The following is a 13,078-nucleotide window of genomic DNA, read 5'->3' on the forward strand; positions in this document are numbered from 1 at the left end:
TTGTATCATCAGAAATCAACAAAAGATTAAAATGTTTTTTTTTTCTGTCCATTTTCTTTCTTTTGTAGCCCTTCAAAACTAGAAAAACTAAAAAACAATTTTGAAAAACGCTCAGGTGATTTACAGGTTCTATACACACAGTCCCTGATAATTTCTGTCCTGAAATGGTTAAAATGCATATGCAGCAAGTCAACGCTCAGCAAAAACAATGGGATTATTCAACCAGCTAGCCCTCAAATAGCTTCAGTTTGCAACCAACTGCCCCTGGGGAACCTGATAAAATGAGTATTTGCTACTGCCTCCACTTAGTGTCCATCCAAAAATATCTCATTCTTTCTTTCTTTGCCTTACGGACTCACTGAGCAGAAGCAAATGAGAGCCTGCTGCTGACCTTTTTGGTATGCTCAGAAGAAAGAGAGAGATGCTGTAACACAACTCGCATCCAGGTGCGGGTTCAACAGTATCAATAACATTAGATATGTACTATTTTTCAATTTTGTGATAATCAGCTACTAAATGGTAGTTTAAAATCAGACTGAAAACAAGTCAATTTAATCAAATTAAAAAAAAAAACTCAGAAAACGTGAGGATATTTCATTGTAATTATTATTTTTTTAAATTGAAATAGGCACAGTTCATACTGCTTATCTTAAATGATGTTTTATATCCTCTCTCAGGCACTCTAAGCAGAAAATAACTCAGCTACAAAAAAGGTTTATTGTTAAACTACAATAGCTGTTCTTTGTACTAATCTACTCCCATTTGCTTTTTCTAAGTGCAATAATACTTTTTATTTCAAGGGTCACATTCAAATGCCACAATCCCAAGGACTAAGTGAAGAAAATTTAAGCACAAGCCAACATCTCACTGGGATAAGCAGAACCTTCTGTAAAGTAAATAGGGCCCCGGTGGCTTATCAGTCATTGGTGTGTTCAGCTCCCTAAACTAAAAGAATTGAGGGGATTAGTCAGAGGAGAAATGAAATGTACCTAATTAATTCCCCAGATCCCTGTAGATTATATGGCATGTTTGCAACAGCAGGAAATTGTGACTGAAATTAAAAACACATACCTACAGCAGCGATGCTGAAAAATGCAGCCTTTCTTCCTATTACTGCCATATCATTGGTATATTAAGAAGAGCTAATGCCCTTTAGAAGTTTTCATTGTTTTATAAAAGATTTCCTACACATTATTTTTCTTTTTATTTATTTATTATTTTTTAAACAGAGCAGAGAATTCTTGATACCTAGCAGGCAGAAGAGAAAAGTAATGTTGGGAAATGTTGGCATGGTGGCATGAAGCTGCAACAGGGGAGGTTCAGGCTGGACGTTAGGAAACGGTTCTTCAGCTGGGGATATTCTATGGTTCTATGTAAAAGACTTTATTTATCCTTGCAAATTTGTAATGTATAAGGCTTTGTACTGTTCATCTTCTCTCTCCCATCCTGCATCCTGTGTTTTTCTCTGTGTCTGATACGTAAAACTTCAACACAGTAAGAATACTTCCAGTGTCAGAGATAGAAACTTGGAAAAACTAAAATCCAGATAGTCTTCTATATTTCCCTAGTAAAGAACAGAAGAAAAGGTGAATCCAACTGGAAAGTCAGTAGAAGTCTGAATTGGTGAAATTCTGACATGAATTTTATATTTTATTTCCCCATTCTATCCCAATTTGGAAGAAGTAACTTAGTTGCCTCTACATACTCTCCGGTTGTAAGAGAGAAAAAAAAGTATGTGCTGTTTTTGGATCACATTGAAAAACTTTTCAAAAATTTTCTTCAGGAAAATATTATATAAAGATCTCTCTATAAGTTCATGTAATATATTCAGAGTACTATTACTATACACCTTTTCAAACCACATAAAACTGAAATTAATATTTGCATTTTTACAGCTCCAGTCATTTTATAGGAACATTTACCAGGTGCTTCTGCCTGTGTCCTGACTATAGCTTTTTTCAGGCTTTTCATTAATAGATAACTTTCCTTGTTCTTCCATTTTCTTTTGTGGTCCTCCTACATGCCCTCATCTGTGGAACCGAAGAGCCACAAGGGATGAAAGTTATTTTTCTGTGGGAGCCCTGTATAATAACACTGCCAGGACATTGCCACTATGTAGAAAGATTAAAAAGTAGAATTTCAAATAAAGGGTTGATTAACAGCAAAAGAGGAACTTCTCCACTCTTCTCATCAACATACTATGTGAAGGCATGGAGAAAGAATGAAGAATGTAAATAATTCTGCAAAACATTAAGAGAAATCGTCATAGACAGACAGGAAATCAAGTGCTTTTTGATCCATTCTGTAAACAAGGAAGGCAGTTTGAATTGGCCACAGAGAAGGACAGACAGGAATTCAACGAAGCCAGTGTTATGTGAAAATCACTCAACTGCATTTTTCCCATAGGAAAAAATGATTCAATTTGCAACCCATCAATCATTTGGCATAATAATGGAAGTAAATACATCATAATGGAAGGCTGCCACAGGATCAATGTCTTCTACTTTGGAAATAAACATTTTGGGATTGCTCCAGTATTTATTTTCCATAAAACAGATAATTATAAAATAAATAATTGGTTTTACTATGGCATTTATGTGGCAACAGGAAACCATTACTCAGTGACATTTTATTTCAACAGCATTATCGCTAAAGAACAAAAAATTTAAAAGGCTGAATACTTGTGGATCTGTCTGGCACATGTTCTGCTTATTTAACTAGGAGACACTGATTGACTACTTATAAATCAGTGTTCTAAGGGAAATGAAAAGACAATAACTAAATAATACTCAGTTACCATCTGCAGACTTCTAGGCTTTTGATATTTTAGGATGTTATACAACAACTACACGCTTACTTAAAAGGTCTAAGAATTTGAAATAAATAAACTACCTATAATTTTCACTACAACTAAGGCTTGCTTAAAGTAGACAGTTATTTCTTGAGACTTTTTTTAATAAGTATGAATGATGATGTGATTACTATTGTCAACAGAATATACGAAACACCCATACCACTGAAAATCCTGTCCTCCTATGTTTCCCTTCACTAGTACGATTCATCAGTTTCAACCGATTTTCTTCATTTCTGAGACGTGCAGAATTATTTTGCTGTTTTTTCCCTAGTTTCACACCTGAATAAACTATAGTTTTATTCAATTAATTGAAAACTGTCAAATGGTATCAGATTCCATGTGCTACTGAGATGCTCCAGGAGATGGTAATTCTGCTCTAATTTACAACTTGATTCAAATTAAACTGCAACTCAACACATCTCAGAACAAACTTAGTACTGGTTCAACAAACTCAGTAAACCAGCATAGCCTGTAGATCAAGAAGGGAAAGAATGAGTGGTCCAGCTTATACTGACCTCTCTCCGGTGGAAGTCAGAACCCAGAAAAGATAGATCCTTTGTGAGAGATGGAGTTACCAGTCAAATGCCTCAGAAACTTGACTCTCAGCTTTGGTTTTCTCCAATTTGGGGTGGAAGTCTGGATTCTGTGCTGTGATTCAGGTTTGACAGGTAATAAAGCCTTTCAGTTCACCTTCAGTTCAGTCATTTTGAGTTAGTAGTGTTCATTTAACAAGACAGACTAGCAATTTCATACACCTTTATATCTTTTCAATTAACTGCTTTCAAAAACTTATTTAAGCATCTGCTTAGCTCTTACACAGCACCTGAAGACATATCAGGTTGAGTCAACGATCTACTGGTAATATGCATAATAATTTAACAGTGCAAATGTTTCTAAAGGGAAATATGTGGTATGACGAAGGAATTATGCAAATTTTGTTTTTATAGTGATTTAGCCCTACCATAATATCTTATGCCATTATACAAGCATTAAGCCATGTCATTGCTGACAAAAGCAAACAGGAACTGGACCAGATATCCTGCAGCCTCAGCCTGAATGTATGGATGCCTTAGGGGCACACTACCTATTAATTTAAAATTCTGAAACTAATTATGTATGTCAGGGTGACCTCTTTCTAATCTACATTCATCACAGAACACAAGCCTTCTGTCTCAGTTGTTCCCATAATAAAATAGCTGTTGATAGACTTATATAATTGACTGTATCTGAAGCAGACTCATACCATGGTGCTACATTCAAATTGTATGTAATCCCAGCTGAATAAAGATAAGCAAAAATAATCCAACTATCTCAACTAATTAACTTCTAAGGTTTCATAGCAACATTCCAAAATATATTACTCACAATATAAAAAATAAATAAACGAAAGTGCACTGTATAGAAATCACATTCATTGCAGAGTTACAAAATTATTTGCAACATTTCAAGATGCATGTAGCATAATATATTAAATTCTATTTATTTACCCAACATACAGCTTGTTGTGTTAGATGCACATAAATGATATGTGCACCTAAAGCAAGACCCCCATATCTAACACTGGAATTTTCAGAAGTGCCTAGAAGAACTAAGTACCTAATTCTCATTGCATTCTAAAGGAAATGGAGAAGAAAATCCCAGTTATCACTTTAATAACAGGAATATTTTGTTACAGCATGCATTTTCCACTGGTTCTCTATCCCCATAACAGTGAAATACACAGAAAAAAAATGAGCTGCCAGCAAGCTGTTGCCTTCTCTAGCCTACCTTGGAGAACTCCTTGGAGTTGCTCTTAATCACATTAGTTTAAGAGGGCAAGTAAAGAACTTTAAAAAGCACCACTGGAGGAAAAAAACAAACAACAACAACAAAAAAAAACCACTTTACAATATTGCATGTATAACAATGAGATAAAATAGAAAGACTCTCATTAAATGGAGATTTATCCTTGAGGCATCCTAGCCCTGAGAGCACAAATGCTCTAAGGAGACCTCAAATCTGCAATATAGACTAAGGTACAGAATGCAAAGAGCAATCAGCAAAGCAAATCTCATAATAATATAAGGAGACATGACAGATGCATCTTTTCTGAGACATATTGAATTCCTAGTGTTTCAGAACAAAGAGTTTAGTGACAGAAGAATTCACCTGCTTTTCTACCTCGAATGCATAGGTACAGCTACATTACAGAAAAGTGGAATAACACACTGAAAGATGTGAATGAGATTCACCTTATAAGCCAAAACTATGTTTATACTTGGTAATGAATATTAAAGTCAGCTGCAAAGAGTGCATTAGATGTCTTAAAAATCATAAAAGCAGTTTGTATGAATGACTTGCCAGGAAGAGAGGAGGGGAAGAGTGCATTAACTGATCTGTGTGATATTATACTCTAAGCTTTTGATCTCATCAGTTAAAAACATTAGTATTTGTGGTAAATAGGTCAACACGAGTTCCTGTGATAAAGCTCTAAGCTAGAACTGTAAAACGGCTACACACATAAACCAAAGCAAAGCTTTCTCACTTCCATGTGCATCTAATTCATCAAATCAATTGTACTCTCCAGTAACATTACTCAGTTTCTCTCATATTTATAGGCTAATTTTCCCTAATGTTCAGGTGTTCTAATAATTAAACATCCACATTTTTTCACTGAAATGTGCTCATTTGCACAAGGGAGTGCTCCATTAGACCTCAACCTCTCCAGAAATAATGGGCACCCCATTTTTTCAAGGCTTCATGTTTTTCTTTTACAGACACTTGCAAAGAGACAGATGTTATTTGGCTCAACAAAAAAATACCTGCTGGCAGTTCTACTGCATCAATACTTTCTGACTAAGGTTAATTTGCATACAGTTTAGATACATATTTTGCCTAATTGTATTGTCAGTCATGTGAACTTGACTGAACAGAAAGACCCTGTGCCAATACTATTAAATAGCACTAGTGAATTTGGGTTTACACAATAACTCCTATTTAGTTTCAGAAAAAATAAAAGTCAACTTACACTCTCCCCCAAAGACTAGTATTATGTACTCCCTAAAAGATGTTTCCCTGGAAAAGTCACTATTGATACCTTATACTTAGCAGCCTCCCAGACAAACAAAAGCATACTGTATCAGAAAAAGATCACAGAATGCCAAGTGCAAATATAATTGAGCAAATAATTCTTCAGAAGACCAGTCAGCTTATCAAACACTTAATAGCTATTTTCTTTATGTTCATAATGTAACTTGCACAGAAGATGGCATTTCTTTGTAAGATTGCAGTGCTCTATTTTTAAAATTCCTATCCTGCAAACACACTTTTCTCAAGTCCAAGTTTAAACTTCTTTGCTTGCTTGTGGGTTTCTTTTGTAAGCTTCTGTTTTGACTCCAGAGTGTTTTCACCACAGCCAAGTTCTGCACAATACTCATTCTAGTGCTTTTCACCACTGCTTTATCAATAACAATTCCCAATAACATGACGTTTTCCAATTAACAGACTAAATTCTTACTTCTTTCATTGACAAATAAATAAATAAATAAATAAATAAATAATCTAAGAAAAAGTGCAAACCAATTACACATATTTGGGTAGGATTTTTTGAAGAAATGGCTAAAGGACAAAAACACTCAAATCCCACAGACCTTTAAGAGATCTAAAGATCTCTTAAAGAAAAGAGCTGAAGCATTTTTCTTTTATTACAGAGCTAAGCTAGGAAAGAAGCTGAAATTCCAAATTGCCGTGGATATGCAAGTCAAAATTAGACATACCAGTTTTCTGTTTATCCTTTGGACATTAATGTACTTACTGAAAAGCGGATAGCTCTCAATTTTTTTCCTAACATACCGGACAAGTTCTAGTACATGAATAATCTTACCAGAACATCAATGGGTTGGTTCACTTCTTGCTAATACAACAGAACAGCTGCTAATAAATAAATTACTGTTAACACAAATAAGAATGTCATCAGCACACAACAGTTTTACTTTATTAACAACCTGCCTCTACACCAGCAGTTCCAGTGTAATTTAAGTGATGTCCCCATTAGAGTGGTGAATTGTGTTTTCATTAATACAGGAAAGAAGCCATCAATGCAAACATTGTTTACTCTGAATCACATTAGGTAATGCACTTATATTATCTGGGGGCTTTTTTAAAAAAAGCCCCCAGGTACTGAGCAAGCTGAGAAGCAGCAGCTTCCAGAGGCATCACCATCCCGGTGTTCCCCCAGTGGCTTATACCATCCCTGTATCAGGAGTTTGGAATCACTTTTAACACTACAGGAAAAAAACACACTATGTTTTCCAGGAATTATCTCTATTTTAAATGCACAGTGTTCCATTTAGGAGACCCCCAAAGAGTACCTACCAATTCTCGTAGGTAAAAGATGACTCATAACAGATGTAGGTACAAAAACCACCCTGAAACTCGCTATAATTTGAGGGTCTGAGTGATCTGAATGTGCTTTTTTTTTTTGATCCTGTCTGGCCTTTTTTATATAAACATGTCAAATATCTGTGCTCAACTCAGCATTCAATGACAGGCATATACTGGCAAACCCCAGAGTCTCTCCGTTACCAGTAATTAACTTCCAGTTCTCATCTCCACCTTAAAGCAATACTCTGCTCCAGACACGCTGCAGCATATGTCTACCACGCCATACATCTCTCCTCTGTAATCCTCTTCCAGAAGCAATCCCTCACTCCTTGTGTAACTATAGTCCAACTATTTTGTGACTGTGTAATGTGAATACATGGAAGTAACAAAACCAAACAAAAACATGTCTTCAGCTCAGAGCATCTGCACATCCTCTCAGCACATCTAAGTATATACTAGGCTAGGCAACATGTCTCAATCAGCAACCTTAACTTGTGTTTTAAACAGAATTCTTTTGTCAACCCACTTCAGAACATGAAACGATATCTACACTGACAAGAATCTTCTCCCCAAACTGCCACCACCATTGGCTAAAGAGCATGGTAAGTCAGAAATTTTCTAAGCACAGTGGATGTCAGCCATTTGCATTAGATTTCAATTTTAAGTGTTTGTTGGAGAGGAGAGAGTTTAATTGTTCTCATTAAGAAGTTGAAGAAACTATCTTTGCAGAACTTCTCTATACAATCCGATGTGTTGTGATCAGAATTCACTGTTGAATCTAAATGTATATATCCTAGGACTTAATCCTAACATACAAAATAAGACTTCTAGGACCAAAGCTTAAGGGGATGCAGATGGTTGCAAAGTTGTTATCAAACCCTTCAATTATCCCACTGCTGATAATTCAGACAGCCACAACCATTATTACAAAACTGCTTTTCAAACTGCCATACGAATTTCAACAGCTCTTAAATTTTCTATAGCACCAGTCTATAGCATTTGCACTTCTTCCGTTGTGAAATTTTCTTTTACTATTAGAAGCTAAGTAGCTATATACCTTCCTACTTCTCCATTAGGAAGTGACCGATAAGTCCTGAAGTAATTATCTATTAATCACTAACAAAATCTAATAAAATAAGTATTTTCTCTTTTCCTCAAAATTGATAGAATTTAGAAATTTTTGCAGAAATTTTAAAATGTTCCTGCAAGTGAGTCTTGTGATCTCCTACATCTACATCTCTAGGCAGTCTCTATCAGTTTCTTTCAGAGTAAAAGAAAAGGCCATGTCCATTTGTATCAGGTATAATACTAGGTTCATCATGGAAAATCCTACAGCCTTAAAGAACACAACAGCTTTACCTACAAGGCATGCGATAGTGCCTCAATGCCCCAATGCCATCATTAACTTACAAGTCCCACAGTACATACAATGCCATGCCCAATGCATAGGTAATGATTTTTTCCACACACGACTAGGGACTGATGTTTACAGTTTTGCTCAGTTTGAACTATTTGGATCAAACCAATCTTTCCAATTATCAGCCTCCCCTCATTTTTGTTTTTTCACTTATTTAGTGTCAGTCAAAACAGTACCACGCTTGTACAGATCATACTGTTCCAAGAATGAAGTGATGGAAAAAGGCACATCACTACTGATGTTGAAATATATCTGCTAGTTTTACGCTAAGAAGCTTTGGAAGTAATTGTATGTTTCAGAGTGACTACCTCACAATAAATGCATGCAAAGATCTGTTTTACTGTAGTTTCTTAATTTCTGCTTGACTTTGCAACTCTAACATTGTATCTAACAATATATCTTTCATACTTCACAGTGTATGAGATGACACCAATAAGATCAGCTTTCACATCTTACAATGCTAGCACTTAAAAATTCAAAAAACATTTGTATCACTAATAAATATGTTATGCAGAAGATTTAGTATGGTGTAGGCAACTTGTAAACTAATAAATTATACAGCACAATGTACTTCTTTAAAGTTTTATTTTCTGCTGTAGGGTCTGGTGTAAAAGCTAGTTGGAAACAAAGTATATTTCATCAAATTTTCCCTTCTTCCAAGAGAGTAGTTAAAAAAATAATTTCTTGAGATAATTTGAAATGGTTCAAGTAGACATGTATGCCAACTGGTAATAGATTTTTATTTTTAACTTTATTTTTAAGACCCTCACAATTATGTATTTTTCCTTGTAATACATTATTTGTGATTCTAGGTAGACCACACTATAAATGTACCAATAATCATACAATTGCATAGCCTCCTCACGCAATATACGGCAGGTAGGAACAGCCTGGGAAAACAGGGCACTAGAGCTTATCAATGTACAGCTGTCAAGTCTTTTATTCATCTCAACTTTTGGTGGTTTCTGGACAAATTCACTGCGGTTGAAATCCCACTGCAGAAGTAAAGCTTTCAAGGTGAAATAGTTTTTCATTTTCATTATCATGAAAGAAGTGTCTGCAGTACCAGAATGCCACAGCAATAGGTTAAGATTGGCAATTTTGTGACATTTGTAAATTTAAATAGAATAATGTTTATTGCTGTCTCTTCCTTTCCTCCTGAACCCCAACTTTCTCCTTTGGTTTCTTTGCAATCTTCCAATAAACAGAAGATATAAAATAAACAAGAAATGTTGCCCTAAAAAGAAGTACTTTTGAGGCATTATTCACAACCTCACTGCCTTCTCTAGAAACGAAAAACTTTTGCTTTGTCTCATGTGCTTTATGAAAAAAGGCAGAAAATGGTGAAATAACCTTATTACTACCTATTAAACATAATCTTCTTTTTACATATCAAAGAACCAAAATGCATCATTGTGTCTAGTGCAAATCAACTCTCCTCTGGAACCCTCTGTCCTTATATCACAAGGCTTCCCAGGATTGCTTTACCAAACGTGAAAAGAAGCAGCTCAGTCTTCACAGTAATAGTAAAGTAGGGGCTCTAGCTGCCAAAACACTATAACCTTTACATTCCTGATAAACATACCCTGCAACATATGTTTTATGACTGTACCTACTTATCAGGTTTCTGCACTGCTGCAAAGAAACTAAAACAAAACAAACAGCCCCAGTACTGACCAGAATAAACCAGTTAGATTCTACAGAATCTTTCCTAATGCCTCAACAGAAAACTAGCATTAGATATTACATAAAGCTTCCCCAGATTTTGTTGTACTGAAATCATGAACAGAAGATCTATTACAGCTATGGGAAGCACTTGCACTGTTCAGTACATTTTTTTTTAGTACAAACACCAAGCTTCCCAGGAGATGCCTGTATTAGGCTATATTATGAGAGAATACAAAATCAGGCAGAAGAATTATTAAGACATTTGTTTTCTTACCTTATCTCTGAAACAAGAAGAAGGTCTTTTTAAGCTCCAGAAAAAGTTAGGACAGGAGAACTTCTTCTGAAAGAGAAGCGAGTGACTTTTTACAAAACTAAATAAACCAAGTTTTAACCCTTCCTTTTCTTTTATAGCCCAAGAACTGATCATAGTAAAATACTTCCACAGTGAATTTAGTATACTTTTCTGTGTTTAGTTTTTATTTAACAAAGTATTTTCTTTTGTTGTTTTGTGTTTAAGCAGATGTACCTTTGCTTTCTGGTCATAAGGAGGTAAGGTTCAGGCAACAGTTTCTGTATGTGTTCTCTGTGTTCATAGCTTTACTGGACCTGTTTTCAAGTATTTGTTTTTCAGCTCATCCTAGTTAATTTGGCCAAACCATACTGGTTCTACCTCTTTTATGGAGAACCAAGACATAAAAAAACATATTTGGGTAAAATTCATGCATCACCACTCGTACATGTCCATGAATGATTACAAGCATTCACATAAAAACTGCTAAGTCCCAATATTTAAATAGCCTAACATGAAAGCAATTAACATTACGCGTACAGAAAATATAGTACCCTGAGCAACAAATATTTCTACAGGTCCTTCTTGCAAAGTACATGTGAGCACAGAAGAAACTACAGAAAGCCCTTGAAAAAGGGGTTTGTGTTATTTGGAAACAACAAGATACAGACATGGAGGGCTAGGGGGAGGTCAATGGGAGGAGAGTCTGGGGAGCCAAATTCAAACCCTCTATTAGTGATCATCGATGAATTTATGAATCATTATGCCAGAACTCCTAACTCAGCCTTACAAGGGATTATATTCAAAACCCAGCTGTTGGTAGCTTCTACTCTCCGCAATGAGTAAGGTTTGAGGAATGGAGTGAGTTGGGATATGCAGCTAATAAGATGCCTGAAGAATATACTATCAGAGACTGTGATGATCAGTGGCAGTTCATCTCAGGTTTCCTATTTCATTTAGCAGTAAATAGGTGTTTATTTAGCCGTACAGCATCTGGCCTGCAGGATCTGACCAGTGTCCACCAGAAGCCACCCTGGCCATCTGCTCAGTCAGCCAGAAGCATATGGACTTCACAGATAAAGAAAAGCAAGGCTGGGACCACACGACAACTGGAAGGCGGCCTGTGACAGAGCTGGTGCTACCTACCGGATCGAGACAAGGCTTCAGGCCACTAGAAACCTCCCCTCTCCTCTGCCAACAGGCAGCCACAGCTGGCATGGCAGAACTGTGACCCTCCTCTCCTGCTTCCTCCCCAGGCATCACAGCAGCTATAGTATCCTTACTACCTCATCTAAATTATAACAAATTATTAAGTACACTTAGCACTCTTCTGATTATTTTGCAGAAAGTTTTAGCATTTCCCATAACTTTCTGGGCCACGGTTACATGAAATACCGCTTCACACCACAGCAGCAGGCAGCAGCTCCTGCTCTCCACAGCCACAAGGCCTCTACCTTGTCCCCTTCTCCAGCCAGCAGCCACCTCTCGCCACCATTTCCTTCAGGATAAGGCTGCATTTCAGCCACTGCAGGAACAGACAGGCACAGGCTTGTCTGAGGAAAGCCTTGCTGGGGCCCAGAGTCATCAAATACACCTCACGAGTCACACCTGGGGAGGTGGGGGCTGAGGACTGGAAGGAGTAAAGATTTGATTGGAACCTGCCTATTTAGGTCATTTTACTGAAATTCAGCAGCATGAGTTTTTTTTCTGACTTTAACATGTCCCAATTCATTGTTCCACATTCTCATCATTGGAGAGATTTGGCATCTCCCTATATGTGAGAGAGGGAAAGATGGCAATTGGTGTAGTTCCGTACCAGCCTGAACACGGGGTCTATGCATAGAAATATCCTCTTCAAAATAGTGCCTCTTCAAATAGCTGGGAACACATTAAGCATTTGAAATACTCACATAAGTGGCAGTGAAAATACTGCCCTGGTGCCCCAGACATTATATTTTTTGGCTGTAATCAATGCTTTATATCATCCAAATGTTTATTCCTGTACAGAAGAGAGGGAGGCTGAAAGAGGAAAAAAAAAAAAAATGAACCTACATCATTCCCATTTAATACCAAGAGTCCTTGGACATCACCACACTATAACGTTAATGGATGGAGATGAATTGCTTGATGTTGCAATTAAATTATGGACTGCGCTTTATTTATCTATGAAAAGCAAAACACTTGGAATGGCAAAATATTGTGTCTTGGAGATACAACAACCAACCCCTGTCCCTAGGAAAGCTCATCTCATACCTCTTGGATACATGGTAAGGGGAGAGCCTAAAACACCTGCTGCAGGATAGGTTTCAGAGGAATCTAATTAACACCATGTTCAGGAATAACAAAAGCATATGCATCCTAGACAAAGTCACTCAAGATCAAGATGATCAAGAGATCACTTTGTTGAGCCAACACAATTTAGCCTGGGAAAAAAAAAGTTTGGAAATCTCTTTATTGAAAAAAACATGTATGTTTTCAATGACAAATT

The 13,078-nt window shown here is 36.5% G+C and overlaps 1 long non-coding RNA gene across 2 annotated transcripts in view; it reads right to left on the reverse strand.

The window, feature by feature from the left end:
• LOC137864374 (uncharacterized) overlaps nt 1-12,171 on the reverse strand; it is a 147,855-nt gene extending 135,684 nt beyond the window's left edge. For both annotated transcript variants that reach the window (XR_011101462.1, XR_011101463.1), the window contains exons 1-2: nt 12,045-12,171; nt 10,576-10,641 (exon numbers count right to left, since the gene is read on the reverse strand). This is a non-coding gene — a long non-coding RNA (uncharacterized lncRNA). The remainder of the gene's footprint in view (nt 1-10,575; nt 10,642-12,044) is intronic.
• Nucleotides 12,172-13,078: the final 907 nt, after the last annotated feature.

Source organism: Anas acuta, chromosome 14, assembly GCF_963932015.1.
Source record: "Anas acuta chromosome 14, bAnaAcu1.1, whole genome shotgun sequence".
Classification (NCBI taxonomy): Eukaryota; Metazoa; Chordata; class Aves; order Anseriformes; family Anatidae; genus Anas; species Anas acuta.